Source organism: Schistocerca cancellata, chromosome 3 (genome assembly GCF_023864275.1).
Source record: "Schistocerca cancellata isolate TAMUIC-IGC-003103 chromosome 3, iqSchCanc2.1, whole genome shotgun sequence".
Classification (NCBI taxonomy): Eukaryota; Metazoa; Arthropoda; class Insecta; order Orthoptera; family Acrididae; genus Schistocerca; species Schistocerca cancellata.
In genome coordinates this window covers 551731375-551753914 of record NC_064628.1, presented here as the reverse complement: position 1 = coordinate 551753914, position 22540 = coordinate 551731375, and the positions used below count along the sequence as shown (strand labels likewise).

At 41.7% G+C, this 22540-nt stretch overlaps 1 long non-coding RNA gene across 1 annotated transcript in view; it reads right to left on the bottom strand.

Annotated features, from left to right (window-relative positions):
* LOC126176797 (uncharacterized) overlaps positions 1–22540 on the bottom strand; it is a 439104-nt gene that overhangs the window by 386231 nt on the left and 30333 nt on the right. The window lies entirely within an intron of this gene.

Sequence of the window (22540 nt, the reverse complement as noted above, 5' to 3'; positions counted from 1 at the left end):
ACACAGACGTAGATTCATTAATAAACTGAAACGTCATGTTATATTAGAACTGTGTACCGGAGTGGGAATCAAACCTGCAGATGAGCCTCCCCAAGCACTTCAAACGTCCCATCTTCACAGCTTTATATTCACCACTACCTCTGTTGTTCCATATACAGAACTTCTGCATACCTCGCGGGGCTAGTATTTCTGCAAGAAAGGTTCAGGGATCGAGTCCCGACCCAGAACGCAGGTTTAATCTGCTTGGAGGTTTAAAATCACCGCACAATTAGTAAATTGTTATGAAATGCAACAAGACCTGCAGATTAACATTTCATTGTGAAAAAGACTAGCAAGTAGTCCACAAAGTAAACAAAGGTAGTATATTGTTGTTTAGGCTATGCGCAAACGAAAGTGCCGTTATTTCTCCAAAAAAGCAGTATAATGTGCGTAGGGACAAACACGCGTAAAGACCAATTATTGGTTGACTACTACATCGTTGATCAATAAGCTACAACGATTACTTATCTAAAGACACTGCTCTGTTTGGATTCCAAGACATAAGGAAATTCCAAGAAGGACCAATAGGTAGTGGGTGAATGTTACTACAAAACCTGCAGACGTGCCATGGATGTTGCAGATCTCAATGCATGGAGTAATTTGGAGAAGGATTTATCCGACAGTGAATGATGAGCGGTTGCCACTGAATCGTCCTGGAATACCTATATGCCGAGGAAGTCAAAATTAAGATCTCAGAGATCTAGTTGAATAATGTCACTTACAAAACTCTCACTAGAACGATTTTTGATTTTTGTTCGGGAATCTGTGATTTTTTAAATTGGTTTAACGGAAGACATAGAGACCGTGCGGAAGGCATAGAGGACATGCAAAGATTTGCTTTGTCAATGTGACAGTATTACAGAAATTGGACTATTCTAGGGGTAGGCGCTGCAGTTGCGCATTACGAAAAGACCAAACAGAAAAAAAAACGAGGACGGTTATGCAAGGACGAGGAGAGAAACGTGTTAGCGAATCCTCCGTTATACTCGACTAATTACCATAGTGGTAACATTACTGAAATATTGGCTCCTCACACTATCCATGAATGGCGTCCAGGGAACAGACGGACTGGAGAAGGAAATATGCCATGTTCTTCTTAAAGAAAGTTCTCGGGATTTGCTTAATCGAAGGGTAAGCACTGAAGCTCTATATCTGGATAACCTGAAGACATGTTAACCCTGGTCCTGCGGAATATGAGTCCAGTGTCTCACTCACTTACCACTTTGTCATCTTGCACGACACGCAGAAATATGTTAATTTCCGGAAGAAACTACGAAAATCACAGTCAGCTAAAGTATTCAGCATTCGTTAACGAATTCCTATGTGTAGTTCGAAAAGCGAAAATCCTTCAAGTCGAAATGGCTACTCTGGTAAGATATAATTTCCTTGGTGTATATGCTTCAACGGCTTCAGTCCGCATGCAGAGTAAACGTTTCGATCCACATACATTAGTAAGAAAACGTAGAATAAACCAAAAGGGAACAAAATACAAAGAGGCACCTTCAGTCCCCATTAAAGGGAGAAGAAGAATATCTCTGTTCATTCTTCCTAGGACTTGATATGTGGATTTAGATACAATAAGCCGTGTCCGTTATACGATAGTAACAATAGAAACGTAAGCACTCCCTGGCCTATTACTTTCAAGTATGGAGCGAGGGGAAAATGCATCGGTTCGTTTCCAAACCTCGCCTATGTATCTTCCAATACCTGTTCAGAGAAGAATTAAAAACATTACTAGTTTTCAAAATTGTCCAACAGATCTATCAGGAAAATTCCATTCTTACGGGGAACCGATCCCTCGTAGTGGAACTGATGTTCGTGGAAATAGTTTAACCACGTTACCGGAAAGTTCAGCATAGGCGTGTGGTATTCAAGAGGAGCAATCCATGTTCGTGCACTGGCATTCGAACCCTCCTCTCGACCAAAACATCTTCCTTTAATGCGATTCTAGTCTCTTTAACAGTTCATCGCTCATTATACTCATCTATTAACTATAAAGGGGACACTTAATTGCAGGCCAGTGAAAGTCAGTAGCCGCGCCGGATTAGCCGAGCGGTATAAGGCGCTGCAGTCATGAACTGTGCGGCCGGTCACGGCGGGGGTTCGAGTCCTCCCTCGGGCATGGGTGTGTGTGTTTGTCCTTAGGATAATTTAGATTAAGTAGTGTGTAAGCTTAGGGACTGATGACCTTAGCAGTAAAGTCCCATAAGACTTCACACGCATCTGAACATTTTTGAATGTCAGTAGGAAACCATGTCCACTACAATCCCGGGCAGGACAACAATGAGAGATTACCTTATTGTTGCTGTCTGAGTATTGCAGTTTACTTCAAATTTATGTGAAGCGTGTATAATACAGGCGCAGTAGTATATCCTTTATGCTAGACTTCGTTTCCTTCGCTGAGATCTATTTTATTAAATATTAATTGAAAAACGACTGTTCTGCTGTTATCAGAGCATCAGGCTTAGTGCTGTATTCCGTTTACTAAGCGCTTGACATGTGCTCGTCTTACTTTTCGACTTTGTTTGCAGAATACATCGTTACTTTCTGGCAATACTCCGTCTGCCGACAAAATTCTGTGTGTTTCCCAGCGAAATTCTGCACGGTTGTCGAAGCAACCTTGGCAACATTTGGGCGGGCGAACATGTCACCAAGATTGTAACGACTACGCTGCAGAAGTCTTTGTGTGAAAAACACGTTCTCCATACAGTCCCTATATCTCCGCATACGATTTACATATTTTTGGAGCGCTGAAGGGTATCATGGCATCCATGGCTATCGATTTCCTACCGGTACAATCATGGTTCCGTAGGCAACAGGAAAATTTTTCCATGAGGGCATTGACCGACTTTCCCACCGTGAGATAAATGTATTAACAGTTATGGCGATTATTTTAGAAACAAAAGTTTATCTCTTTCATATGTCTGATTTTCATTTGACCGCCTCTTATACACACTCGCGAAAAATATCGCAACACCAAGACGGAGTTGTACGACATAAACGGAAGTTGACAAGTGTGTTTCTAGCTCTGAAAGGTGGTGTGTATTCTGATTTTACGCCAGTCGCACAAGAGTAATGATAGCAGTGCTGCTATGGAGATGCAAAGCAGATTTACTTTAAGTACACGTTGTAACGGCCACGAGTCAGATTGGATGTGGTGAGTTCATGCCAGAGAAGAATGCATTTAAGGAGACGCTATCATCAACACCTCACAGAGTTTGAACAAGATCATGTAATAGGGCTACGAAAAGTTGATTGTTCCTTCACGATATTGCAGAAAGACTTGGCAGGAATGTAGCAATTGTACGTGATTGCTAGCAACGATGATCACGAGAACGTACAGTTGTAAGAAGACATGGGTATGGAGAGAAGGTGCAGGAGGAAGGTGGAGATGTAGATCGACGGCGAGAGTGGTGGTGGCAGGAATTGACAGAGGGGAGAATAGGATGGACAGAGGAAGGGGAAGAAGGACAGATAGAGGGGAGAGAAGATGAGCTGAGAGGTGGGAGGAGGTGATAGATAGGGAGGCGAGGAGGTGATAGTCAGAGGGGAGGGAGATAGACCAAGACACATGCACATTATTTGAAATACATGTACACAGGTGAAGCCATGGGGAAACGGCTATTATATTATAAAATAAACGTATATATGTTCCACGTCTCCTCCTAAAACACTGAATCGATTTCAATCAAACTTGGTGTGCGCGTATTTCTTACTACGTGGAAAGAAGCAAAGTGGTAGTAAGAACCATGTACTTCACATAGGGATGCGAATGCGAGATAAAAAGGAGGTGCCATAGAAGCATAACACAGGAACGTTTTGAGTCATTTCAGCCAAATTGTGTTTATTCATTAATCGTTAATTGTATAAAAATATTGCGGGAGTGATAAAATACAACCACCCCTGTGGGTGAGGGTGAGAAGCCGTGACATCGAAGAAGTACTGGGTAATGACCCATATTAATATCGAACCCATAGTTTTCGGGGTCGCTATGCTCTTTGGTGACAGTGCTGCTTACGTTTCACACCCAGGGGTGGAAGATGGGTGTTGGGGATGGCAGCAAAAGGATTGATTATCAGCATACTTCTGTACCGCCTCAACCAAGTTCTACAAATTTGGCACACATGTCACTTTCTGTACGAAAAAAAATTACTGTTTCACTAATACACCCTCGTGGTCGAGGGTGGGGTAAAAAATCAGACACAAAGCATAACTCACGAATGTCTGGCACAGTTTCAGCCAAATTTTATGCATACAGGATTGATTATTTGTACAAAAATAGTGTGAGAGTAAGATACCCGTACTACTACTAGGGGTGCATTGGGGTTGACGTCTAAAAATGTTCGAAAACGAAAAATTTTTTTATACCGTTGACAACTTTTTCAAATAGTACGAGAGCAACATCTTTTTAACTGCAGAACAAACCTCGTACATCCCACATGCCTACTCTAATACATATTCTTTACAGCATCCGTGATTCAATTGCAGTCTGGAAGTAATTGGTGAGTTTTTTTTTCAGAACATTTATTTGTCGAATAATATTACTGTTGCGGGATGTCTGGATCGCCATTCTCCTGACCACATGCCTCTGTTTGCGAGCAGTATTTCAAGGGTGGCATAATGTCGAGCGTCTGGATTTCTTTTGTCAAGCTCCTTCCCTTTCAACAAGAAGTCAAACAGCAATACTTTGGCTCTGCATGTGACGCAAAGCTACATTATTAAAATTACGCCCTCAAAGACTCAAACAAAGAAAATAAAAAAGTGGTAGCAGCGACACACAACTCTTTCACAAAAAATATGCGTGGGCTGCTGTACAAGCACTGGCAGTAACAAAGCACACAGGCAGACAATCAAAATGTCGAAATTTCAAACCTTAGTCAAGGAAACTGTGGGTAGAATATTTTTTCTCGAGATTTATGGTCGCAGTTTAAGTTCTTGCAATCATTAGGACAGGATGTGATGGCAACATTGAGTCCCTGGGCAGAAAGTCAAATCTTTTCTACACGGTTCCAGAAGTTTTTGAATTTTACGTAGATCTTTCTTTCCCTATTTGCCTTGAAAATGTACTGGTTTGATCAGCACAAAAGCTGTAACAAATGAAGCAGAAGCTTGGAAAATGTATAGGAAACAGGTAGTAAGCTGGAAATTCTCGTGGCACTGTACGTGCGCAAAACGCAGAGAGGCCATGACGTAACTAGCGAGAAGAACTCTTACTTGTTTCTCTGTTGATATACTGTGCAGTCCCTCCAGATTATAACCTTTGCGCGCTGCAGGAAACATGGAACAGAGGTAGTGTTCTAAAACACAAAATATTCCGAAAAAAACTGAAAAATAGTTTCTTGGTGATCTTCAACAATTATCATTTATTGAGGAATAGGCGACCGACATCAGGTGGCAACTGCCTGTTGAAAACTAGGTTGACATTAGGACAATATTTCTGTTTGGTAATTGAGGCCGTCTTCTGCTAAACATTAACTGAGTTTTAAATGAATGAAATGCGCTGGAACTAATTTACTTCTTACGCTTAACATAGAGAATAGATGCTATGAAAATATTCCAATGTAACGACACTGTTACGAGATGCATAATAGCTCGATTTTATTAACGTACGTAGTTTGGAGAGTTACTTCTTATAAAGTATCGAGGTGGGAGTCAGGGTTTGAGAACATTCTAATAGTGGTACATGGTCTGTTATCGTTACCACAGTCGCTAAAGAGGAAAAGGACGCATTTGAACAAAATACAGGCACCGTCACTTGGTGACACGGAGAATGGAGAAAAGCCAAGTGAAACGCAATACGTGCACGCCTGTCACCTTATACATTTGTTGCACGAGCCATCATCAGTTGCACTGCCATTACCTAACATTCTATGGCGATGCGAATTAAATGAAATGTATCTTATCGCTTCCATGTGTACTACACAAATAACCCACTTGAGAGACTAGAACGACCAGTACACCAGATGTGGGTAAGACTAAGGAAGGAAAATAGCAGCCGCACTTACCAGTCACGACCTTCCATTCTCTGACGTGGATTATAGCTTCAGTGTTTTGTATGACAGTGAGTTACTCTTATATAAGATTAAGATGTCATTACAGGCAGTGTCGTAATCGCACACAAGATTATTACAAATTAATTCACACGCAGAACATGCTCTCAAAATACAGTTCTGACGATTTAGATCCACATGGAGGACGTCGCCAATTTTTTGTGCAACATTGGCTGATGTGGGGCCTTATCTTAGCACTGCGTCCTGTGATGCGAATAGTCGCCGCTTTGTCTTCGGTCCCCGTGAGGATACAACAATGCAAAGCATACTCGCATCCACCAGAGAGTAAATCTGCTGTATTACGAACGCGCAGCATTACCAAATTGAACATATCGTTCCTACTATCGTGTAAGACAGAGTGATACGAAGCATTTCACGCTCATACCTATATTCCATAAGCCACAGCGCTTACCGAAGGATACTAGTTAACGATAATTCGTCTCACTTTCTATTTCAACCGAGTCTGCTGCTACGGTGGATGACTGTCTCTTCATTTCTGCATATGCAGCATCTCCGTTACAATATAATGAAACGAGTGGTAATCCCTCCGTTCACTTGTTGCGTATGATGGAGGATTGTTCTTAACCTTAAAGCAATCTGAGTACAATTCAACTTTGCAAAATGTCGCTACTTCCAATCACTGCTTTTCACGCTAATGAAGGCCATACAAGCAGATTTTTACTAGTTTCTTAGAAGAGCTTTCTGAATAATTTCAACAGATTTTAGACATCTAGATGGCTTGGTATAAATCAAATGATTCAATTGTGCCTACAATTAACGACATTTCACGCAGAACCAAACCTCACCTTGCAAAGAATTAATCAAATTCGTAGTGGCATAAGCCACACGAAGGGCGTCGTCCCAGGCACTGGACTGCCAAATAACCTGCACACCAACAACCCAAGGAGTATCCGTTCTCCAGTTTCAATAATGAACTAAAAGCTTACTTTTCACAGAGCCTCAATCAGTAGCCTCTGAAGGTTCTTGGAGACTTTTTATTTCTGTTAATTTCTGACGCAGACAGGACGGAGACAAGTGATCTGAAAGCTTTATACTGAGTTAAAAAAAATTGTTAACGAAATATTTTAGTGTTGGAGATCGCAAGTAAATAACATTAAGTAATAACTGGTTTCATCGGATTATACAGCCATCTTCAGATCGCTTATACAAAACATCTGTAGTGACGGTTTTGTAAAATGAGGCTGACACATGAAGTGTGCATCACAATGGACGCTCATGTAAGAGATGGATATAAATAAAATTATGGCATATACCACGGAGATAAAATATTAGGTACTGAATACCCATATAACAAGTCTGCAATGATATACGGTACTAGCTTAGCGCCCGTTGCTTTGCTCGCGTCGATTGTACGGCCTGCAGTATTTTTTTTATTTAACTGGATTTTATGTTGTTTACAAAATGCAACACCTTCTAAGCTTTTAAGGCTAATTTAGGCGATATAAGCATAGTCTTTTCAGAATTTACTCCTGACCAAAACGTGATTGTGGTAGCTAGAGTGCAAATTTTTGGTTTATCATGCCTTTTGCGTTCTTGCGGGGATATTTCCATAGCAACTCTCATTCCCTAACAAATATTTCTTTATATCTAACCGATAGATGAAATACTAATTTTCATAAATTTAGCTTTAACTTTTGTTTAATATAAGGAAATATTTTCTGAAAAGTTTTCATCCCTTATTGTACTCCCTTGGCGGTTTGATTTCCAGAAATACTGAAATAGGTATATTTTTAAAAAAATTCTAACCGGGAAGTCAAATACCATTTGTCATAGATGTAACTTTAAAAATCCTTTAGTAATTCTTTATTAATTATTAATTTCCAAAAAAGTCATTCACACACTAATTAACCCCTTAGTGGTTGAATTTCCAAACATATTGAAACACGTATTTTTATTTTGTGACTGAGAATCTAAACACCAGTTTTCGTAGTTCTAGCTTCAAAATTCCCTTAACAGCGACATACTTTCAAAATGCTTCTCATCCGGTATTTCATCACCTTAGAAGTGGGCTTTCGGGCAATCCCTTCTTAAACGGTGCCTACAGTACAAGATCCACACCCTTTCCAAACTTGAAGTTTCTATCCTTAGCGGTTTGGGCTGGGCGTTGATGAGTCAATGAATGTCGGACCCTGTTTCATCCCCTTAGGGGCTGAATTTCCATTTTTTTATCTCCAACCGAGAAGCCAAGAAAATTTTGTTTCCAACAGAGAACTTCAAAACAAATTTTCATAGATTTTGCTTCAAAATTGCTTGCACAATGAAATATTTCATATTTTCAACCTCAGTTTCACCCCCATAGGGATTGAATTTCCAAAAACAGGGAAACACTTTTTTTTATTTCTAACCGAAAACGCAAATTTAAATTTTCATATATTTAGCTTTAACAATGCTTTCTTAAGAAAATATTTTCATAAAAGATCTCATTCCCTAGTTCACCCCCTTAGGGGTTCAATTTCCATATACACTGAAACATGTATTTCTTATTTATAACTGAGGAGTCATATACCAGTTTCATAATGTAGCTTGAAAAATACTGTATTAATTCTTTAATAATGATATATTTTCAAAAAAAAAAAGCTTTCACCCTCTATTTCACCCCATAGGATTAAATTTCAAAAAATTCTGAAACACGTATTTCTCTATTTCTGACCGAGAAACAAAATACCGATATTCTTAGGTCTAGCTTCAAAATTTCCTTAATAAAGACATTTTTCTAATCATCCCTTAGTTCATTTTCTTAGGGTTGGAATTTCGAAAAATTCCTTCCTGAACGTCGCGTACAGTATACGATCCACACCTGCTCCAAATTTCAAGTTTCTATTCTTAGCGGTTTGGGCAGGGCGATGATGAATCAGTTACCTGGTCAGGACATTGCCTTTTATATATGGAGAGGGTGTGTACAGTACCGCTGCACCAGTGGCTTTTCAACCAAACCATATTATATGGTTCTTGATGACTGTTTATTACACTTTGTGTATGTGGTACCCTACAGCTCGTAAATATTGGTACAAAAGCACCAAGTTCTTCTGATAAAATAATTTTTGATTCAGTACGGGTTTCGATCATTTGGTCACCTTCAGGTGTCTTAAAATCATTTGCAAGATGCTTGATGCTAACGTTCTTACTGCAGTGTCAAATAAAATACAAACTATTATACATCAAAACATCTCTATGTAATGCGGAATTGACCTCTTAGATATCACGAGAGGCGGACCCGTCGTTATAAAAGGAGACAGGGAGTACTGAGTTTTCAGTAGAGAAGCAGTAATAGTGGAACGGACCGCTCAGGAGATCTTAGCGACTTCTAACGTGGACTATTCGTTGGATATCAACCCTAAGAAACAAATCCATCGAAAACTGTTAGTGATGTTCTTGTGAGATGGAAACGTGGAAGGTACAGCCGTAGCTGAACAAAGACCAGGCGGACTTCATGTATTGGAGGACAGTAACCGCCGGTCATTGTGGAACGTAGTTGTGAAAAATGGCATAAAATCTCAGGAAGAAATCACTTCTGAGTTTCAAAGTGCTACCAGCAGTAAACTGTGCGTAAGGAGATAAAAAGAATGAAGTGCAACGGTCGAGCAGCCCCTCACAAACTACACATTTCTGTAGTTAACGCGACGCCACTGGAGTGGGTGACTGGAAAAGAGTGACATGGAGTGGTGAATCACACTACACCCCCTAGCAATCAGTTGGAAGGGTTTGGAATTGTGCGAAAACCTTGATAACGTTGCCTGAAGAGGTCCGAAGGTGGTGGTGTTACGGTAGGGCAGAGTTCTTCTTGGTGATGGTGTGCTTCTCTTATTGCGTTATAGAAAATGCTGAATGTTGAAGGAAATGAATATATATTACCTGACTGTGTACCGCTTGTATCAGCATGGCAGTACATCCTGTCATGAAGCACCATCTATGATGCAATGGTGTGTAATCAGTGACATCACTATAATGCACTGGCCTGCCCAGAGTCCTGACGTGAACCCGATGGAACACATCTGGGATGAAATATCGCCCCATAAGGTTAGAAGACCAAGAACGAAGTCCTCGGATTATAAAATGGTATAAGACAGGGAGATAGTCTTTCACCCATATATCGAAGAAGCGATGACTAAAATAAAATAAAGAACGTCGACTTCGCCACAGACCCTAGCTTCTAACATCTCTACCTTGCCTCATTTCGGATCTTGAGGAAGGATGGGCTGTTATTCCTCTTCAGACATTGAAACTCCTCATTAAGTGTTCTCAGCACATTTCAATGCGCCACGATTTTCAAGGATGGATACATTCCAAATTAATATCGATTAATAGATACCCGATTACTTTTGTTTAGATAGTAACCACGAAATTTACAAGAGGTGATGCATCCCGCTTGCGGACTGGTCATCATTTAGGGAGGTGGTGAAGCGCAGTCGTAGAGGAGATCTTTAGACGAGTCGAAATTGAGCTTATGACACATCTGTAGTCGGTTTCAACAGCGAAAAATACAGGAGCCTACCGTTCTATCAGGCATTCATTAATTCCTGTCTTATTAACGGGACTCTAAACAACCAAAAACATCAGAGGCCCCTAACTGATATGCTGCGCAGTTATTTGAAGACAGCCCACTGAAATTAAGGTAATCGACAAGAACACAACGAATGTCTCGCCCATACTGCACAGAAAATTATAGATCTGTTGGTTGTCGGCGGAAGTATTCTGCCAAAACGTCTATGTAACACAGCTGCAATCCCGAAACTTCATGGCATTACAGACATACGAATCCCGAAGATACGAAATGCGGTACAACATGGGCCTTTTCTGCAACAAATCCAGATGAATTTCAACATACAGCATTATCTGTCCGGAATTCCCGCTTTCTAGCATGTATCAACGTTCAAGGTGAAAGTTTGATCACTTGATATGACACTGATGATAAACAAACGAACAGTACCTGACTTCTGTGGTTCCTTATATTTAGCATAGTTGTGTAGACGCACCTAGTCACTTGACGGTGGTTTTTGGTCCTTTCTCTAAATTGGGCAACATTATTAAAGGGTCAGTTTTCCAAACCAAGGGTTGTGTCTCATTGCAACGCAGAAGTTTGGCTCAAAGGTGCCAGCAACCTTCCTCTGCAACGCTGCAAAAACATGGCTCCCTGTGACGTCACTCTTGGCCTCTGCGCTGCTTCAAACAGCAATGTGTCGACGCGTATGAGAGAAAGGCCAGAGCTCAGAAGTTCTTGTGACGTGTGAGGTGGCTTAATGATGTCACATTGGCACCAAATTACCCCACAGTTCTTCCCAGTCCTACAGCGCACGTGCCACAAGATGGAAAGTTCATCACATCACCACTTACCGACATTTTACCCCTTCGTTTGACGCCTCTGTGATGGATGTGAGAACCGCATTGAAATCACGCGGCTTTCTTATACGTGGCCGAGAGAAACATTTCAGACACATCTCGACTCGGAATTGACATGAAAAGGCCTCAGGGGGTGGCACAAAACGTTTCAATGAAACACTAGAAAACGACATTTTGCAGTGCCATGTACAACAGCATGTCGTTCTCGACAAATTTTGTCACACTGACACCCCCCTCCTTCCAACCCTGAAATCCACTGAAAATGTTCTCATCCTGAGCAGTGTAACGCGGCCCCAGGCTTTGCTTTTGTATACAGAGGAGACTGTCCAAAATCATTAAAGGAAATGTGAACGTGATCCGAACCGGGAAAGGTTGTTTACACTCTTTCATCCGTCCTTTTTCGAGCACTGCAGTGGCTTGTGTACGAGGGGGTGCGGCATTGAAACGCACGTGAATAAAACGGCAAACGTTGCCTGTAAGATACTCACCCCCCCCCCCCCCCCGCCTCTCCCAATTTTGGCAACACCATTTGTGTCATATTTTCACCTTTTCTGGGCATTCTAAAAATGTGCCTATACTGAGACAGCCATCAACCAATCCTGTCCTGTTGGTAAGCTAGGCAACCATTTCGATAACCTGATCTCGGATGCGGCCAGCAGTTGTTAGTGTGGGTTGTCTGTCCCACTGGCAGGCAGGGATCAGTGAATGAGTATCTCTGTACGTGGATATTTTTAAAACAAGCCGCAAACGTGTTGGAATGGCACCAAGGGTGTTGCCGAGCTGGAAGGTCTTACAGGGACACTTTGCCATTTCATTCGTAGACCTGTCATGTCACACTCTCCCCTCCACCCACACAGTGCACACGCCACGGGATGGAGAGGAAAATGGTAGATGAACAAACACGCTTTTCTGCACCAGCTCACGTTCAAATTTCACCGCATGGTTTTGAACAGGGTCCTTTGGGTCCAAGCTATAATACTGCACTCAAGCTACACTCCAAAAGAGGTGCCATCACATTCAGTGGGGTTGCAACCCCTGATGCCAACAGAGATGTGTTAAATGGTCTGTGGGTGTCAGCTGTGGCAAAATTTGTCAAGAACGTCCTCTTGAGGTCTTTTCGTGTGTGTTCTGAGCGTCAGCCTGTCTGAAATATTTTACTTCGCAACCCTTAAGAATGATTTCAGTGCAGTGCGTCCAGGTTCTGACTGCTGTCGATGAGGCATCAAAAGACGATAAAAATAAATGTCGTGGGACTAGGACCTCCCACCGGGTAGACAGTTGCCCGGGTGCAAGTCTTTCGATCTGACGCCACGTCGGCGACTTGCACGTCGAATCAAAAGGGGATGAAATGTAGATAGGAGTCGGTGTGACCTTCCTGTCGTGTGACGCTTGGGGTCGGAAATTACCTCTAAAAGGCGGAAGATCCCGTATTTTACTTTTAAAAAAATGCGATCGCTTCGTTCATAAATTTCAGTTTGCGGATACCAGCTAGTAAGTGCTGGACCCTACCTCGATTGCATATTAGAATGGATTCTTCCGACACGTCGGTGAGAGGACCTGAAGAAAGCGCAGCGAAACACTAAAGTTAATCGTGTAAGTCGAATAAAATTCGAAATACAGACAACTGAAGGTGTTTTTTAACTTGACCTATTATACTTTGATTCTGTTCTATAGTGTATATTACGTGAATTGGTTAATAAGGATCCCAATTTTACTTACAAGTTGCCTATCTAACCGTCTCCAGGTGCAAAAAGAATTCTATTTTCGATATCGCAAGCATTAATTGTCGGATTTAAGAATATAATACGCTGTCATAATCTACTCATTAAGAGGTATAATCTAAGGTTAAATATTTAACAAAATAAGTCAAATATTAATGATTTTTCCTTCGTGGTAGACTGCTGTCATGTTGATCTTTCAAAGAAAGTTCTGCCAGTTGACTGTAAATTATTGTTCAGTTATTTGACACAACCATATTTTCGGCTTTACAGCCATTCTTAACCGCAGGTTGAAATGCCACAAAATGTCCTACATGCCCAAATGACATATCATCGTCAAAATAAAATATATCTCGTCTGGGTTATGAGATCAGACACATATTTCGATGATAACGTGTGACATGTCAGTCATTTTATGACATTTCAGTCTTATAACATTGCGACTGAGATTGGCTATAAAGCCGAAATTATGATTGTGTGAAACAAATTAGTAGTAATTTACTTTCAAATAACGGAAATTTCTTTCAAAAAGTCAAATATTAGAAACCGTGTACAGTATATGTTCTGACGCAGCGTACCTCACAACGCGCAATCACCCGGATTACATTCAACCAATATTTGAGAATGTCACAAGGTGACGCTGCTGTCACATACTGCTATGTGATTGCTTATTTTTCTCATTTTTTTCTCTGTATTTCGAAGTTAACTAGAGAGCATACTGGAACAGTGTGCCAGGAAAGATTGCCCTGCGCTCGCCAATGTGGGTGGCGTGCCGTCGGTAACGTCCCTTTCTTTGTCTGGGGTGGGGGCTCATCATTCTTCTGACTGGTTTGATGCGTTCCGCAGCGAATTCCTCTCCTGCGCTAACCTCTTCATCTCAGAACACTACTTGTATTCTACGCTTAAATTATTTGTTGAGTGTATTCCATTCGCTGGTTGTCCCTATAGTCTTTTCCTTCTATATCTCGCCGGCCGCAGTGACCGAGCGGTTCTAGGCGCTACAGTGTGGAACTGTGTGACCGCTACGGTCGCAGGTTCGTCCCTGCCTCGGGCATGGGTGTGTGTAATGTCCTTAGGTCAGTTATGTTTAAGTAGTTCTAAGTTCTAGGGGACTGATGACCTCAGAAGTTAAGTCCCATAGTGCTCAGAGCCAGTTGAACCATTTGAATCTTCTATATCTCCCTCTAGTACCACGGCGGAGGTTGTACCCTGTTTCCTTATCCAACGTCCTGTCATTCTGTCCTTTCTTCAAGTCAGTGTTTTCCAAATGTTCCTTTCTTCGTTGATTCTGTGGAGAACCTCCCAATCACTAACTTTATTTATTCTCCTTTGTTACGGTTTTCCCTCTGTCCACGCTTCACTAACGTACAACGGTGTACTCCAGCCGTACGTTCTAATAAATTTTTCCCTGGAGTTGAGACCCATGTTTGATACCAATAAACTTCTCTTGGTCAGGAAAGTACTTTTTGTCTTTGCTAGTCTACTTTCTTCGTCCACTATGGGTTATTTTGGTTCCTTGGTAAATATTCCTTAACTTCGCCTCCTTCCTGATCACTAGTTTTGATGTTAATGTCTCGCTATTCTCATTCATCCAACATCTCCTGACATGTATCTTTTTCCGGCTTATTCTCATCCATATTCAGTACTCATTAGAATGTCCTTTCCATTCAACAGATCCTCTAATTCTTCTTCACTTTCACTGAGTATAGCAATGTCATCAGTCAATCCTAAATTCGATATCCTTTCACACTGAATTTTAATCTCCCTTTTGAACCTCTCTTTTATTTCCGTCATTCCTTCTTCGAGGTACATATTGAGCTGTGTGGGTGAAAGACTGTATCCCTGTCTAACACGCAGCTGTTCGTTCTTGGTCTTCCAATATTATTTTCTCTCTTGGTGCTTGTACATATTGTACATTATCAGTCTTTCCCTAGATGTCTAATGGTTTTCTAAGTTGACGTATCCAATGGTTTTTCTCCAGTCTTGCCGTCAGCTTACTGATCATCAGGTTTCTTCTCCATTTCTGTACATATTATCCTTGTCAGAAGCTTGGATGCGTGAGATGCTAAGCTGACTGTATGATACTTGTCGCACTCATCTGCCCTTGCCATCTGCGGAATTTTGGGAATAGTATTTTTTCGGAAGTCTCATAGATTATACACACCATCTTGAATAGCCGTTCCTTTGCCACTTCCCACAGTAAATTACATATAATTTCGATAGAATTGTGTCTGTCCCCTCTGCCTTAGTTGTCTCATGTAAATTTGCCCTTTTAAATTCTGACTATCCCACTTGTTTTCCATACTGATCAAATTTCTTCTTCTATCACTCCGCCGTACAAGTCCTGTCCCTCATAGAGGCATTCAGTGTACTCTTTCCACCTATCCCCTGTCTCCTCTGTGTTCAACAGTGGCCTTTTAATGCTATTAGTCTTGCTTTTACTGAAATTTTACCGAAGATTGTTGTGAATTTTTTATATTGTGTCAATCCTCTCGACAATCATTTCATTTTCAATTCCTTTACATCTTTGTCATAGCTATTTACTATTAACTGCCCTGCACTTCCTGTTTGTTTCATTCCTAAGGGGCTGATATGGTTGCATTCCTGTCTTTCACTGAACACTTTGGTACTTCCTTCTTTCGCCTATCAGCTAAAGTATTCCTGCTATTACCCAAAGTTTCTTTGCAGTTGCATTCATTGTGCTTATGTTTGACTGTCCAACAACTGCGTTTGCCCTTTTTAGAGACGTCTACTCCTTTTCTACTGAGCTGCCTACTACGGTATTGCCGGCCGGGTTGGTCGAGCGGTTCTAGGCGCTACAGTCTGGAACCGCGCTGCCGCTACAGTCGCAGGTTCGAATCCTGCCTCGGGTATGGATGTGTGTGATGTCCTTAGGTTTAAGTAGTTCTAAGTTCTGGGGGACTGATGACCTCAGAAGTTAAGTCCCATAGTGCTCAGAGCCATTTGAGCCACTACGGTATTCCTTATGGCAGTGTGGACAGCTTTAGCGAACTTTAATAACGTCTCATCTTTCCTCAGTATTTCGGTATTCCATATTTCCCCACGATGATTCTTCCGTACGATTCTCTTAAACTTCAGTCTGCTCTTTGTAATTACTAAATTGTGATCTGAATCTACATCTGCTCTAGGGTACGACTTACAATCCAATATGAGGTTTCGAAATCTCTGTCTTACCATTATGTAGCCCCGTTGAAATTTTCCCCCGACTCCAGTTCTTTACCAAGTATACCTCCTCCTCTCTCGTTCCTACTGCCAACACATATTCTCCCTTACTATTTCCTTCTATTCCTTTCCCGACAACCACGTGCCAATCTTCCATTATTAGTTCATTTTCATCTTCCTTTACGTGGTTAATTACCCATTCACTATCCTCTTACACTTTCTCTGTCTCTTCATCTTCTGCTTGCAACCTAGGCTTGTATACCTGAAGTACTGTTTTGGCGTTGGTTTGCTGTCGATTCTGATGAGAACAACCCTACCGCCGAACTGTTCACAGGAGCTCAATCCCTGCTCTACTTTCCTGTTCATAACGAATAATACTCCCGTTCTACTATTTTCTGCTGCCGATGATATTACTCTACATTCGCCTGATACTAAATCCTTATCTTCTTCGCATTTCTATTCATTGACATCCACTATATCTATGTTGAACCTTTGCATTACCCTTTCCATAGTTTTTAGCTTTGCTTCTACGTTCGAATTTCTGACATTTCAAGCTCAAACTCGTAGAATGTTAACCCATTGTTGATAGTTCCATCTCTTTCTTAAGGTTCTCTCCCAGAGATCCGAATGGGGAACTCAAAATGGTTCAAATGGCTCTGAGCACTATGGGACTTAACTGCTGTGGTCATCAGTCCCCTAGAACTCAGAACTACTCAAACCTAACAAGCCTAAGGACATCACACACATCCATGCCCGAGGCAGGATTCGAACCTGCGACCGTAGCGGTCGCACGGTTCCAGACTGTAGCACCTAGAACCGCTCGGTCACTTCGGCCGGCTTATGGTGAACTCATTGGGAATCTTTTGCCAATGGAGAGATCTCAAAGGTAATTTTTTAATTAAAAGCCACATGCCTTGTGGAAACAGATATTTTTGTTTAGTAGTCAGTCTTCTGACCAGTTTGATGTGGCCCGCCACTAAATTATCTCCAGTGCAGACCTCTTCATCTCAGAGTAGCACTTACAACCTACGTCCTCAATTAGTTGCTGCATGTATTCCAACCAATCTCTGCTTTCCTCTACAAGTTTTATTCCCTACAGATACCTCTAGTCCCATGGAAGTTATTCCCTGTCCCTTCTTCTTGTCAGTGTTTTACATATGTTTCTTTTATTGCCGATTCTGCGCAGAACCTCGTTATTCATTACCTTATCAGTCCACCTATTTTTCAACATTATTTTGTAGCATCACATCTCAAATGCTTCGATTCTCTTGTTTCCTGGTTTTCCAACAGCCCATGTTTCACTACCATACAATGCTATACTCCAATGCTGTACACAGAAACTACTTCCTCAAATTAAGGCCTCTGTTTGATGAGACCAGTGCTACGAGCAGGCAGATGGAGTTGCTATGGGAAGCCCTTTATCACCCATGATTGCCAGTTTGTTTATGGAATATTTTGAGAAATGTGCGTGTAGTAGGCAGCTTTAAAACCTGAGATTATTTTTTTATTTTTATTTTATTTTTGTAGATATGTAGACGATACTTTCGTTGTTTGTCCTGATATCAGTGGGAATTTGAACGACTTTTTAGAACACCTGAATTCAATCCACCCGAATATTCGTTTCACGATGAAGGTGACTGTCTTTCCTTCCTGAATGTGTAGGTTTGGAGGAAGGTGGATGGTACATTGGGACTTGCTGCTTATAGAAAGCCTACTGACGCTAACTTATGCCTGCAGGCTGACTTGTCACCATCCGGCTCTACGTGAAGGGGTAAATCGTATCTTGGTTCACAGTGCCCATGTCATCTCGGACCCTGAGAGTTTGTCAGCTGAGTTAGCCCATCTCGAAGCCACCTTGCGTTGCGCAGTCAGCCAAGAGCACGCTGGGTGACATTTTTGCCTTACATAGAGAGCATTTCGAGAAGGATCGGTCGTATATTGCGGAAATATGAAATGTAGTGTGTTTTTCGACCACCATCTAAGATCAAGGTCCTTTTAGGTGCCGGAAAGGATGACCTTGGTTTGCCTAAGGCTGGCGTCTACCATAATCCTTGAAGTTGTAGCATGTCATATATTGTTGCAACTATCAGGACTGTGGAGGACCTGTGTGCTGAGCATAGACGTCACACGCTTACAACAGCCGAGAAAATCCGCCATTGCAGAAAAATGTTCAAATGGCTCTGAGCACTATGCGACCTAACTTCTGAGGTCATCAGTCGCCTAGAACTTAGAACTAATTAAACCGACCTAACCTAAGGACATCACACACATACATGCCCGAGGCAGGATTCGAACCTGTGACCGTAGCGGTCGCTCGGTTCCAGACTGTAGCGCCTAGAACCGCACGGCCACTCCAGCCGGCCGCAGAAAAATGTCTTGGAACTGGTTATCCTACGGAACATAGCAACATGGAGGTTGTGGCAAGCACTTCCAGCCATTGGCATAATGTTCTCATGGTATCAGTTGAGATTAAATTAGGAAATGGTTGTTTTTGCTTAAATTTGCGTAGAATCCTGCAGAGGGACAGACTTAATGCTGCCTCACACGTTGTTATTTTCACTCTGGCATCACTCTGTGCGGTGGAGCTAATGTTTACAGTGTGGGTGTGTATGTATGTGTGTGTGTGTGTGTGTGTGTGTGTGTGTGTGTGTGTGTGTGTGTGTGTTTTGTCTTTACGAAGTTTCTCCGAAAACTGAAATTTTAAATTCACCTGCGCGGCGCTTCCTAGCTGCCGTTTTACTTGAAAAACGGCAGGGTGTGCTCCTACCGAAATATCGACGTTTGTCGACGATGTCAAATCTGCATTCCCGTAAGTTATTTTTACCATGCACTTATTACACTGATTGATCATATAATAGACAGAAATCCAAACAGATGTACACACCATTAGCTGCCTCTCTGTGGCCGTGTATTTTGGTGCACTACTTATGCGAACGATCTCGTTCTTCGTAGGGGTGCTGGGCGTTGGTTACGACCTACAGCGAAGCTTTTAATAGCTATCTTAAGGTTCGAAAATCGAGCGCTATGGCTGTAGGTACTGACAGTGCTGCTCCATAGCTTCTAGGTGCTACCATCCGATGCTTAGGGGTCGATTTCACGAGTGATCTGCGGTGCACGATTGCCCACAACTGCCAGTGCCTAGTGTCCCAATTAGGGAGATGGCCTCCTCGATCATCGTTTACGATCCCTCAATCTTCTGCAACGCATACAATATGTAAATGCGTATTTGGCGTCACGTATCCTATGGAAGAGACACTCCGCAGTCTGCCACCCATGGCCCGTCGCATGTTAGAGGTATAGGGTTCATACGTGCTGCTGTTCAAGATAAGGTATGAGACCCTCACCCTCCCGCGGTACAGGGGCGGTTTTGGCCTGTATCATGCCCCTGACAGAGCAATAGCCCTTGGTCACCTCTCAAATGGTGCTATGGTGCCTTTGTCCCAAATGCCTTGCCAGCCTGTTGCTGGAGACCTTTGCACTATGCTCTCTTTCAGTCTCTATCTAGCTATCGGATGTCCCGTCGCCCTTCTTTTACTTCCGTCATTTTTTCCACCAACCATGTCCATATTGCGATACTACCAACACGCTTGATGTCCGCAAAGGCTTTCGTCAGAACAGGCCACCGAATGTTGAGGGAAAACTGGCGTGACGTCTGGTAATTTATTTATTTAACCTGATCAGATTAGGGCCATCAGGCCCTCTCTTACATCAGACCAGTGTTCCACACATGCAGCATTTCACACATCAGAGTTACATCATGACCATAGTTTAAATGAGAAAATTAACTTACTCTAGTGACAATATGAATAAAGAGTAGTGGCTAAGACCTAATAAAGTACATATGGCAGTATTTTTACAACAGGTGCTATACATACAGATTATGATAAAAGCAATAATAATAACAGTAAAAAAAATCAAATAATAATGATAAACATGACTAAGACCTAATAAAGTAAATGTTGGCAGTATTTTTACAACAGGTGCTATACATACAGATTATGATAAAAGCAATAATAATAACAGTAAAAAAATCAAATAATAATGACAAACATGAGAAGGATTGGCAACAGTAATGAAGGTTTGTGCAGATGTACATAATATCTTCGTGTGTAATTGAGATGTTTACTAGTATAGCGAGTTTTGGGGAAGGGAGATTTAAGGAGGGGGAAAGAGGGAAGTAATGAGGTGAATTGCATTCATGTACAGAGGAAGGCATTACTGTTGCTTAAGTAGATACGTCATTAACTGTTTTTTGAAGCCGGACATGTTTTTAAGTTCTCTAACATAACGAGGGAGGTTATTCCAGAGTCGGGTTCCCGCTACTGTAAAGGACTTGGAGAAGGTGACTGAGCGATGCAATGGAACGGAGAGGATTTTATTATAATGGGAACGTGTGCTTTTGTCATGTTGTTCCGACATAAGCGTTAGGGACGAGGAGAGATATGAGGGACAGTGTACATTTACAAGGCAGTAGATGAGACAGAGTGTTGGGAAATCTCTGCGTTTGTCTGCACGCAGCCAGGACAATTTTGCATATGCTGGTGAAATGTGATCAAAAAGTCGAACGTCACAGATATATCGGACGCAGGCATTCATGACCAGTTCTAGACGTCGGGAATTTTCCTGAGAGAGGCCTTGTAGGATAATATCGCTGTAGTCAATGATTGGGAGTATAAGCGTTTGTACTAATTTCTTTTTCAGATCGATAGGGAAGAGTTTTTTATATTTTTGTAGGACATGAAGGGATGCTGATGCTTTTTTGCACACTGCAGTTACGTGCTGTGTCCAATTTAGATTTTCATCTATTATTACTCCCAAACTCTTTGCTGAGGGAGAGAAGTTAATATTTGTTCCATTTAGGATAAGAGGTGGTACGGATTCCCGATGTTTTGGGCTAATGAGCTTAGAGTAACCAACAAGTACCGCTTGGGTTTTAGATGGGTTTAGTTTTAGACCTATGTCCTGTGCCCATTTTGACAGTGCATCGAGGTCAGTATTGAAATTTTCAATGGCTTTCTTGAGATTGCTTGGTTTCGCAGTTAGATACAACTAAAGGTCATCAGCATACATATGGTATTTGCAATAGGTCAGAACCGATGACACATCATTGACATACAGAGAGAAGAGTATAGGACCTAATACTGAGCCTTGGGGAACGCCTGACACTACCTCCCGCCATTGTGATTTTATATTCCCAGACAGGACGCGTTGCTGACGAGACGTCATGTATGAGCGAAACCATTGCACTGCACTTGGTGAGAAATTTAGACAGCTAAGTTTGGCCAGTAAGATGTTGAAGTCGACAGTATCAAATGCTTTGCTGAAATCTAAGAAGCAAATGATAGTCGCTTCTTGTCTGTCCATGGCAAGTTTCAGGTCATCTGTCACCTTTATCAGAGCGGATGTTGTGCTTCGATGTTTACGGAAACCTGATTGGTATTCGTCTAGTAGGTTGTTAGTAGTTAGGTAGTTGGTGAGCTGGTCATGAACTATATATTCTAAGGCCTTTGATAGTGCAGGAAGAAGGTAGATGGGGCGGTAGTCAGAGGGTGCTGTGGCGATGTCCTTCTTAGGCAGTGGCTTAATTTGTCCCAGTTTCCAGGCCTCAGGGAAAACACTTGTGATTAATGAATCGTTGAAAATGTCTGTTATAGAGGGCAGTAGTTGGTCAATAATAAGTTTTACCATCTGGATAGTGATACCATCATGCCCAGTAGATGCTGATCTAATCCGCATTATGGCTTTCTTGACAGTACTGCAAGTGACGTGCTGTAGATAGAATTTTTCTTTGCTACAGTCGTTCATACCCATGAAGTAATCAATGTTTTTTTTTTTTTTTTTTTTTTTTTTTTTTTTTTTTTTTTTTTTTGCGGTTCAATTTTGGTTGTAGGTAATGTGAAGAATCGGTTTAGTTCTTCAGCTGAAACCATGCGATTTTCTGCAACTTTTATTTTAATAGGTGTGCGTTCTTTATCTTGCCAATGACGTCCAGTCTGCACGGTATCTTACAGTCAGTGGGAAACAAGTATGGTGGTCTATGATCAGTTGATCAAGGCTTTTTCCTCTCATATTACCCGTTTCATAATGATTGACCTCTGACAATGAGCTCGTATTCTTGTAATGTCGCATGACGAACAGCGATTTTGCCGGAATTGTGGCATTGTTTATTTTTATTTGGTGTATGAATATTAC